At 34.5% G+C, this 11,600-nt stretch overlaps 2 long non-coding RNA genes across 6 annotated transcripts; one reads left to right on the plus strand and one right to left on the minus strand.

Annotated features, from left to right (window-relative positions):
* Positions 1 to 809: 809 nt before the first annotated feature.
* LOC128982755 (uncharacterized) lies at positions 810 to 3,491 on the minus strand. Its single transcript, XR_008489720.1, has 2 exons — positions 3,109 to 3,491; positions 810 to 1,028 (listed from the first exon to the last, which is right to left on the minus strand). It is a non-coding gene; the product is annotated as an uncharacterized LOC128982755 (long non-coding RNA).
* A 157-nt stretch (positions 3,492 to 3,648) lies between these two features.
* On the plus strand, positions 3,649 to 8,280 carry LOC128982845 (uncharacterized). 5 transcript variants are annotated; one of them, XR_008489739.1, is made up of 4 exons: positions 3,649 to 3,750; positions 6,194 to 6,313; positions 6,799 to 6,899; positions 8,093 to 8,280. It is a non-coding gene; the product is annotated as an uncharacterized LOC128982845 (long non-coding RNA). The 5 variants fall into 5 exon arrangements; XR_008489741.1 differs by having other exon boundaries at positions 3,711 to 3,744; XR_008489740.1 differs by lacking the exon at positions 3,649 to 3,750 and adding an exon at positions 5,373 to 5,453.
* Positions 8,281 to 11,600: the final 3,320 nt, after the last annotated feature.

Raw genomic sequence — 11,600 nt, forward strand, 5'->3', positions numbered from 1 at the left:
GCATAATCGGACTATGAGCAGAGGTAAAAATGCTGGGGTTTCCTCATGTTTGACCTTATAAAAACTTCAAACATCTTTGTAAATAATTCATTAATGTTAAAAAAAAATTTATCAAAAAACATGAAAATAACTTGTTATTTTGAAGTAGATTATTAGGTAAACTTGTTGGTTCTATTTTGGCTTGTTTGTGGATATTTGACTTTAATTTTAATTTTTTGTACAATTCAATACCAATCTAAGTACATTTTACCGAGAACACACTTTACCTTCCCTGTATCTTATAACGCTATATCAGCAAACATAAATATTTTAAAACAAGAGAACAAATCTTACATTGAAATGGGTGATGAGTATACTACACTTTTCAGTACCTACCGAGCTTACAAGGCAATTAAATATTTTTTAAAGATTTTATTGATGGAAAGACTTATTTCAAATAATTATATTCCCACTTGGTGTGAACAATTTAAGTTTTGTTGACTGATAGGCCTACTATGATTAGTGCACTTTATAATCAAGCTTCAACTTTGTACTTGACTGTGTGGTAATTTATAATAGAATATATATAAAAGATAAATAAAATAAATAATTAAGATGTTTTTGTAAATAATTTAAATTATATATAGTTAACACAAAACGATAAGAGAGTATTTTAGTATTTGTTTTGATAAAAGAAGTAAAATATCAATAGGGTTATCCCAATCGAGAGGGCTCTCAATTAATTATTTAGTTTTTATTATTATATAAAATAGTTTTTCTATCATTTGTGTTCATTTATTTACATTGAGGACAAGAACACAAGAATGCAATACAAGAATACAAGAGTACTTTATTTTACAATTTTTAAGATTGAAAAAGGCATCAATACAATATGTTATCGATTAAAAATCTTTGTTGATTGGAGTAGTTGCAGTAGAAAGATGATTTAACTTGTAACGTAGTCACTCTAGTTGCTGCCAAGACAAATATTCATCAATGCTGTAGAAAGTTCTAAGTAACAGCACCTGTGATGTTCCTTCTTCAGTCTTCTAGAACAGAGAATGTTTACATGTTATTAAAATAAGGAGGCTCGTGTAGGATGAATGAACAATTCTCCTCGGCTAGACTGCAATGTTAAAACTTTAAAGTGTCTATTTGGGTTGAATGGAGCATGTTCTCGAGAAATTAACATTTGCAGACAAACTAATGCTAAAATTCATTGAACATCCACAACATTTTATTCACTTGTATTTAAGTACGAGTTAGATAGCAGTTTTCTAAATTAACATAATTTAATTAAAATGTCCCTTTTGACCAGATTTATTTCTACCTCAAATCATGGTTCTCTAAGTAATTAACAGATCAACTTCACTTTTTTATGAACAAAGACAGCTTATGGTTTACAAAAAATATAACCCATACCTATTTTAAAATCAAGACTAATGCAGGTTTTTTTTAGCAATAGCAATGGTTTATCTGTATTAGGCTTAAGCCTAATTTTGATTTTAAATAGTGCCGCAGATGCTTTTATTTATGATCACATTACCTTAATCAAATACCTATATTTGCATGAAATTGGTTAAAGCTTATTTGCCTATTCTACCAATGTTGCTGTCCCGTTATATTTTATCTTCCAACTAAATTAATTCTCAATTTTTTCCCACATTAAAATACTATAATGCAGTGGGCGGTTCCAAGGGGTGGAGGGCTGTAGGAGCAAGAGCCCTCCCCATTAGAATCTGACTCTGGAACCCTCTGGAATTGAGGTCCAAGTGTAAATTTATTTGTTTAAAAACAATTACTAGATATAGCATACTTATCAACTCTTGTGTGTATACAATTTACTTACAGTAGGCCTTGTTTGTAATTATCTAAAACTAACGTACCGGTAACTTGAACTAAGCCAAAGCGAAATGTTAAGGTAGGCCTACTTTGGTATTATCCGGAGGCCAATTATTTTAGAGAGATTTTTTACTGGAGAGTCCAAAAATAACTACATAGGCTACTGTAATAGGAAAAAACCTGCTTTAATTGACTGACTGTCCAAATTTGACATGATTACAATTAGCGGCCTTTGAGTTCTGTCTCCCAGAAAAAAAGGCAGCGATGTTGGCGAGGATTGAGTTGAATGCGTCGCTGCCGCTATACTCCGCCAAGTAGGTATGCAGCACGCTGCGGCGGTCATGATAGGTTGGATTATCATAAATATGTTTATAAAACTTTCCTCGTTTTGTTATGAATTGAACTATACCAAATGAGTCTTACTTTTGCCCGCCAAATACCCCAGATACAGGTGGTAACAAGTGATGAATGCTCCGGTCAATGACCTGGCTAAGTACTTGAGGGGATATGGCGTGCAAAAGTAATTTATGACTCATCTGGTATTGTAAGATTCATAAAGAAATTAGGAAAGTCCTGCAAACAAACATATTTGTGAAAACCAAACCTAACATAAGTAACTGCGCTGTGTAAGGGTGGCCTCCGGATAATACCAAAGTACCCAACTTAACCGCCACAGCACGTGTTAACGAGTCTTTTTGAAAAGCATAAATAACTTAAATAAATAAGTTATTCAAGTTATATCAAGTGAAAACTTCGACTGATAGGCCTACGATAGAAATATTAAACTGAATTTCCATCTGATAGTAAGTTAAGTTAAGTTAGTCCTAGGCTATAAGTTAGGTTCTCTACAGACTTGTAGGCTACCTATCGATTCAATCGCTCTGACAACTGCAAAAATTGCAACTAAGCAGCATCTTAGGAAACGACTTAAGTTAAGTTAAGCTTTCATAACTTTAATGTTCTTAAGAAACCGATTAAATCTTACTGATAATCCTAAAAATGTTTTCAAACTTCATCAAGTCCCTACGTTAACCTTATTAGGTACAATTACTTACCTTACCGCCACTCCTCAGAATCTTCTGATTAATACTTTCAAGGCTTAGAGGTTAATAATCTAAGTTAATCTATTTAATTTTAGTCAATTATCAAATCAAGGAGACAATAACATGAATGGATTTATTAGGTAACTTAATAGCCACGAATACTTAAAGTATTCGTGGTAATAACATATTTCTACCTGTACTTCTCGTGGAAAAAGCAAATCAGTTTGATGCCAGACAAACATACCTAATTGGTCAAATTCTTCCTTTAACCTTACATAGCCCGAAATCTCCTTGGCGTAGGCCTATGACAATTTAAATCTGTTATATGTGTGTTGCACAAGTTTCCATCTCTTTTAAAGTTAATTCCATTTTAAAATCTAATTTACGTGTAGGGCCTATCGTGTACCTGGCCACCTCCAACAACTATAAACTTAAGTCACACAAAAATGACAATGTCAACAATAACAACATAACAACATAACACGTAAACGTAAACAAACATAGGATACGATACGAGACGAGATACGATGATTCCGTCGTCAATTTTCGTCATAGAACCGATTCGACTTCAGTAAGAAAGAAATATCGCAGAGTCACGATAGATCGATTCAATCGTATTCTGTCCGAATATCGTAGTGAACCCTAGGCTATCCTAAACCTAGGTGTTTTGAATTACTAGGTGGCGTTCGCGGTGCGGTCGCAATGAGGGGAGGACTCGTAGTAGGACGATGACGTCATTAATTAGTTCAAATTTGTTCCACGGGCAGCACTCTAGTCAGGCAGCCGACACCGTTATGACGTCATCAACTTTACTTTTTTTTAGGCTTGGCTTGATGTTTTGTTGATGTTGATACATCGATCGGTGCAGCAGAAGACAAGAGTTGCAGTTGAGTATTTTAGTATTTTTATTATTACTAGTGTACATGTTGCTCGAAATCGAGCAATTGCAAAGTACAGGAGTTACATATAAACAAATGACTTGTTTAAAAACTAATAACAGTCACAATTTCCGATGATTTTAAAAGAGTCAACTAAAAGTTTATAAACTAATGGAAATACTCACAATTTACATAACAGTCCTATACCAGTTTAAAGGGTTAATTTTTATTTTTCTAACTGCCCATGGACGGAAAAAGGTAAGCTTACAGTTTAAGTCAACGTAAAAAGGCTGTCAGCTTTTATAATGCACAATACCTAAGTTATTTAGCCAATTTGTAGACCAAAATTTAAGGTGTAGGACTTTAAACTCTACAGAACAGAGTTAGGCAAAAACTGGCAGAACTCTGAAATGGTGAATGTTATTTATCATAGGCATACTCATATGCCAAATCCTTAAAATACAAATTCAATACAGTAACTAATAAATGATATATCATTAAACACAAACCAAAAAACTATACAAATTTTTAATACAACATAGATAATTTACACATTGACTGTTTACAATTAACATATGTTCTTCTCCTCACTTTTAATTTTTGCTTCGCAACGGGAAAAATCTGTTTCATAATCAATGAAATAAATTTATAATAAATAATCTATCATCAAGTTTAAGATTAAATAAGCCTACCACATAGCTGTTTTATTTTTTTTTTATCCGCTGTCTGAAATTGTTAAATAGGCATTTGACAGTTCTGGTTGTTTACATTTAAATGTCAAAGCAAATGTAAACGTCGTGAATTTTCTCATGCTTCCATGGAGACCAATTATAAATATTCAATTTCTGACAACAGCTGAAGTTTCAAAACAATGATTGTTTCCCATGTTAATCTTATGGAGAAATACGTAGCTTTAAAGGGCCCCAGCGCCTCACTCTCTAATTATTTCCCTAAAAATAAAGTTTCCTGCACAACTTCACGTTACGCTCTTTCCAATGACACCAAAAACATGTCAATCGGTTCAGTAGTTTCGGAGGAGTAATTGTCACAAAAAACCTGCTTGCGTATTAAATAAGTACGAGAGGTCGTCCAGTGGTCGAAACTCGACCAAAAATACGTAATGTACTCACTTATCTATTTTCACCCCACACTGTAAATAAAACATGTGATTTGAGTTTCTTCCATTTGTTTTGGTTTTCTGTTTATATTTCGTTGTTATTTTCGTTACCAGCATGGCAACGCATAAGATCCATGTTAATATTTTCAAATTTTTAAACTCATTTTTTGTGCTTATCTTTGAGCCTATTTAAATTTATAAAGGGATTCTGCACACCTACAGGAAAATAGTTTTCTAACGGTATGCGTAGATTTTCCCTACGATGAACACGAGCTGAGAAAAAAGGTTTTAAAGAAACATGCTTGCCTATTAATATATAGAATAGATTGCAAGATTTCTGTTACTACTGACACTTGTTATTTGCTACTTATTTATCAGTTAGGCATAGTTCATAGTTTGAATTGGCATTACTTACAACAGTATTATTATTGCAAGATTTCTGTTACTAGCCTAAGTTACTGACACTAACTTGTTATTTGCTACTTATTTATCAGTTAGGCATAGTGTTCATAGTTTGAATTGGCATTTGAAGGCATTACAACAGTAAGTTATTTAGAACTTTCAGCCTCATGAAGGTCTCATCACCTAAACAAGGTATTGCTGGAGCTGCCTGCTTTTTGCTGTCTTGTAATGCGGAGCCGATTCTAACAGTAGCAAAATTGTTAAAACTTTGTATTGTATTTTCGGAAATAAAGACAGTGCTTTATACAAACTGTCTTGAAGATAGGCAAATACTTACTTAGGCCTATTAAGTTACAACTTAGGTTTTAATCGTAACTGACGGATGTGGTTCAGATTTTATGAAATGCAAGTGGCTCGTCAAATGTTCTTTTATAAAATAAATTACCAGGGCCTAAAATTAAGAGTAGGCTCCGCAAAGTATATACACATTTAAATTGTTTCAGGTAACATATAGGGCACGAACACTTGTCGGTAAGTTAGCATAAGTTAAAACAGTTTGATCGCAAGGGATGGATGAAGGATGAATAAATTGTATGACTAAGCCGATAGCGAGTTTGATCCAGGAAGCTCTGCGGGTGTCAGTATAAACTGGCTGTAGAACGACAAAGTTACTGAAGTGGCTCATCCAACTGTGTCTTAGTTAATGAATTAAAAATGGCTAGCCTACATGCATGTTTGGTTACATTAAGTCAAAGCATTATCTTGATCAATTTTAAGACTAAGTTTACTCACCTTTCACCTCTTTGAGACAAATGATATATGTTAACCCGATGAACTTGACCACCATTTTACCTAAAATTTATATGCCTCGACAAAAAAAAAATCGATAACTTATGTTTAACTTACACTAAGTTATTATTGTCTTGTTACAGATTCCTTGAAGGTGGCTCAACAAAATGCAAGGCATCAAAAGTAACATCTGATCAGTACGGTTCAAGAAGAAACGAGTGTTGAATTCTGATCTTTGTTTTAAATCAAGATTACCTTATTTGGTAAGAACAGTTAATATATTATTTTGTAATCATATCCATGTGTGCATTAATGTCAATAGTGATAAGTCAACGGTAGTCTCTTGCTGGATCCCTTTTGGCTTAGCCAATCAAATACGAGATCTTTGCAATAGTCAGAGCCGCTATCAATTTTTGCTGAAGCATCTGACAGTCGAGGCTTTCCTATAGTTTTATGTACCAACATGTATTTGGGAAAAATTAAATCATGTTTATTCCAGCTAGAGAAGATTTAATTTACCATTTTAATAAAATTGTAGGCTATTGCAAAGCTGTCCTCTTAATGTTTCTTCAGGTAGTCACTCATCACATTCAAAAATATGTAGGCTGCCTATAGACTATAGAGGATCAAAGTAAATGTTTACCTAAATTTGTTAATGCCAACAACTTTTTTAGATTTATTTTTGATTTTATGATCTTAATCATAATTCAACCCATCACTAACAAATTTGTGTTATTTTTATGTTTAGACTCATGCATCTTCGGCTAAAGCGACAGACCCTGAGTTAGAGGCAGTTAATCAAAGACTGGCTCGGACAAGCCAAATCAAGAGGTCTGAGCCAAATACAAGGTAAGTCTTAGTAGTGGTAAGTGAGTAGGCTTAATTCGAATTTCAGAGGAAAGAAAATATATTTCGAACTATGGGAAGTTTAAAATGTAAAGAGTTTGATTTATAGAGGTCAGAAAAATAAAATTTGAATTGTGGAGGTCCCAGTTTTAAGTGTGGAGTTTGAGAGAATGGAGACTAATGAACACATCTTGGGGGACGGATTGTCAGTTCATGTTTCAACAAAGATATTTTTTGTCTTACGGTAATGCAGTTCGAATTGTAGAGGTTGACTTCGAATTTTGGAAGTAACAGTTTTAATTATGGCAACAAAATTCAAATTGTAGAGGCTGTATTAAGCTTAAAACTACTTTGTACTATCGGTATATTATTTTTTTTAATTTTAGAGGCTTTGTGAGGGGAACAGACAAACATTTCTAATTATATAGGTTTTCGAATTAGCGAGGTTCTACTGTATAGGTACAGTTTATGACTTGGCATAGTGAAAAATATAACACTTAAGTTCCAGAACATAAAAAATTGACGATGAATGTTTTTTACAGAGTGAAAATTATTTCAAGTGTTGCAGTCAGAAGAGATGTGTCTATTCTGTTTCTTCCTCTCTAATATAGTTATTTGTGCAACTAGTGAGAAAAGGGAGCAATTGACTCACTCGAGAGAAATACTTACTCACGAGCCGTAGGCGAGTGTGGAATGGTTTCTCGAGTGAGGCAATTGCACTTTGCACTCGAGTTGTACATTATATTTTTCCTACAGTTACCATAAAACAAATAAATGGTAAAGAAACGTGACATATTTTTACACAGAAGTGAACTTTTAATATTACATTTAATGATACAACAGCTGACCAGGTGATTTACAGCCAGTGCTGCCAACGTATATTGCGCGCATACGACCTTGTCTGCATGTTACACGCTCACTATTTCGTGCCTTCACGTTGCAAATCTGGAGTGATTGAGACAAAGTAATTAGAGTGAGACAATGTTAACATTGTCTCACTGATGAGCGAATTGGCCACTTTGCTTTCTAAAATCAGTGAGAGAACATGCACATTGTTAGGTAACTGTAGGAAAAATATTTTGCCAACAGCCGATCAATTTGTCAATGTTTTAAATCTATGCCAGTCTACAGACCAAAAATATTGTTACAACAATCTACATTGCCATATTGTACTATAGTTTTTCAATTTTTTTTAGGAACAAATGGGACAATATTCCTGGTTCTGGAGCCAAGCAACACCCAACACTTGGAAACAAAGACCAAGAATAGTTATTTTTAATTTAACAATTTATTCTTTTACTTTACAAAATTAACACCTAAATTTTAAAAGCTAGCTTTGGAAAATAAATATGTGTGTTTTATAAATAAAACTATATTTCAACAACTCTTTTGTTTCAATTGATTAATATTTACAATTTGTCCAAGGTAGGCCTATATTGCTATTTTTGGTTTAAGTAGTGAGAAAATATTAGTCTTAAGATATATTTATGTGACCCTATCAAGCATATCGAATGTATTAAGAGAATTAACTATCACTGTAGGTGGCACGATCAGACCTAGACCCGGGACTGATATACTTTTTCATTTTGATGTCCTTAGAGGCCAAAAAACTATTCATTCAAATTGTTATATATATATAACAACTATATATGTGTCCGTGAACGTGATAACTCAAGTCATTTTGTCTGGTTTTGATGAAATTTGGCTTGAAGGTGTAGGGCAGGATAAACTTGAATGAGTTCCCGAACCAGCACGATCAGACTATGGGAACAGGGTGTTATGGGGTTTTTCTAATTTTTGACCCTCAAAACATAAAAATTCCCAATTCTTCTCTAAACCATTTTGAATAGCTTAAAAATATAAAAATAATTTAGTACATTAAAGTGTTTGTACAATTAATTATTGGTAACGGAGAAAAAAAAAATTCAAAATTTCCTTTTTAATCTTTTGGAGGATACTGTAAGTAGCCTAAACTGTTTTACGTAGTTTGATTGCTTAATGCTTATGGATATATTTTGAGAAGAATCTGGCAAAATAGCAGGAATCCAATTGATAAACATTTAAATAGGTCATCTTAACATTTAAAGCGGTTGTTATATAATATCAATAATCACTGGTTTCACTGGTATGAGAAGTACATCAGTGAGAAGTACCCGATCTCTATCACCTATGGCAAAGCCTAAGATTATTCACTATGGGGAGTGGGTCACCGGAAGACTGTCCCCCGGACAACTACCCCCCCCCCCCCCAAAGCAGGTTCCTTCGTCATGTTGACATCAGAGATCGGGAGGGGGGAGAGTTTTCCAGTCACGGAAACACAAGTTTCGTTGTCAAACTGTTCTAATATCAAACGGAATTACCCAAATTAAAAATTACTATTACATAGCATCATATTTTGCTAAGGGATAGCATTCCAGTCGCGAACACGGCTCCCACATTGGTAAGTTGGCAGATTTCGCGACGTCTTGTTTCACCGGGGGAGCCTGCATTTCCTGGTGAGTTATGAAACGACCTAAGCTTTAAATTAACTTTTTTTTAAAGTCTAATTGCCTGGGCCAAATGTAACACAGAGAAGCCTTTGCTCAATACTTTGAGGATGTGTTCAAATCAAATGCAGAAGTAAACAACGAGGAAGAGATATTTGAGTATTTGTAGTCTCCATTACAACTTGACTTCTCATTGCAGAAGTAAATATCATTGTAGGTGAAATCAATCATCGTCAACGATCTTCATTCTGACAAGGCTCTTGGTTACAACCTCATAACTGGTAAAATATATTTATAGAGCTTCCACAAAAAGGAATTAAGTTTTTACCATGTTATTTAATACAATGTTAAGACTGGAATATGTACCAGCTCATTTCAAAAGGGTACAATCAATTGTCATCCCAAATCCTGGGAAGCCTCTTTGAACAGGTAAGTTCATACCGACCTAAGTCTTTTACCAGTAATTCCCAAGGTATTTGAACTGGGTTCCCACAAAAATATCTTAAGTGACGTGAGTGTATTAACAGAATTCCCTGACGGAATTCTGTTAATTTCCCTGACCACAGCACATTTTAGGTACTGTGAGTTCTCAATATTTAGGTATAAGCTTTGACTATTATCCAATAGACAATGGTATAAGGTAAGTATTTATTGTTTAAAAAACTACTTATTTTTATTTAATACGGCCTCCGCCATTACACCTAATTTTAGTGAATTTTCCAAATGGGGAATAAGCTGTTACCGCAGGTCTCTTGATAAGACCTAGACCACCAACCGATTTACTTTTTTGTTTTGACAAATTTGTTTATTTCATATTAAGCGTTCAAGATTTGAATAAAAAACACTCATTTTATTTTCTGTAGCAACACACCAACCTATTGTAGTGCAGAGTGTGGGAACCCTTTGTGTCAGTTAGATTCAGGCCCACTTTTATAAACGGGCAGACTGCGCATATGCCCAGGGGCACCGGAGGTTTAGGGGTGCCCCCCAACCACCGCCCGCCCGCACTAGGAAAAAAGGGGGCGCTGCTTTTGGGTTTGACCAGAATTTCACTGACCCTTAACGCTGCCCTGGTTAGACTAATGTATCGGCAATCCTAAAATGCTATGGGAAGGGAGGGAAGAGGGAATTAGGTCCACGAGGTAGGAAGGGGAAAAGGAAGTAGTGAAGGCTAGCAGTGCAGAGTGGGAACCGTTTGTGGCAGTTACATTAAGGTCATGGAAGGAAGGGAGAAGGTCCACGACGTAGGAAGTGGTGAAGGAAGTAGTAAAGGTGCTGAGTGTGGGAACCGTTTGTGGCATTAAGATTAATGAATCGGCTATCCTAAAATGCCATGGGAAGGAAGGGAAACAGGTCCACGACGTAGGAAGAGCTGAAGGAAGTAGTAAAGGCTAGCAGTGCAGTGTGTGGGAACATTTGTATTTTGTATTATATCCATAAACATTTTTTTATATTTATTGTTTCATTAAAAACCATGAAACATGATTGCTACGCTCAACTGGTTTTCACTGCTATAAAAGCAAACCTAGTTTTCAAGTCGAGGCTTGCTTTTTATTAGAACATTAGATGCTAACTTACAGTATTTCCACAGACTATATCTGGCATCTTAGTTTCAGATCAATTCTGACCAAGTAGGCAAGGTTTTTAGATTTATCTATCGACTGATTTGTTAACAACTCAAATGATTAAGCTAGGCCTAAGTTAGATAGCCTTAATTCAAAGGCTTCGAGCTTGTTTTTTAATGTTAACCTAGTTTTTTTATTTTACTGGTTACAGCCAAGTAGTTATCAAAATTAATTGGGATAGCTCTAAGTGTAACCAACTAAAGTTACTGACTGGATGTTATTGAAATGAAATCGTTAGGCCCTAAGTTATGCATACATCATTTAAAATTTAAGGGTGTTTTGTCACAGTGTCATATCTTCACTAATGTAAATGTCCCACACCCACAGTTAAAATAGTTTTAAGGCCTAACTTACTTGAGTTTAAGAGCTAACTTAACTTATTAAATTAATTTACATCGATAAATTATGTTCACTTAATTACTCTCAAGAGTTAAACTGACGTTCTAACATCCACTTAACTTAATTAATCAAACTGTAGGCCTAATTATTACAAAAAACCTTATTGCAAGTAAATTAATGCTTCTTAACCTAACTCAACAGTTGACAAATCAAGTCAAGTAGCAGACGAATTTGATTACGCCTGCTCTCTCCGC

Source organism: Macrosteles quadrilineatus, unplaced genomic scaffold (assembly GCF_028750875.1).
Source record: "Macrosteles quadrilineatus isolate MER2022 unplaced genomic scaffold, UCM_ALF_1.0 Scaffold_1__1_contigs__length_201487025, whole genome shotgun sequence".
NCBI classification, from domain to species: Eukaryota; Metazoa; Arthropoda; class Insecta; order Hemiptera; family Cicadellidae; genus Macrosteles; species Macrosteles quadrilineatus.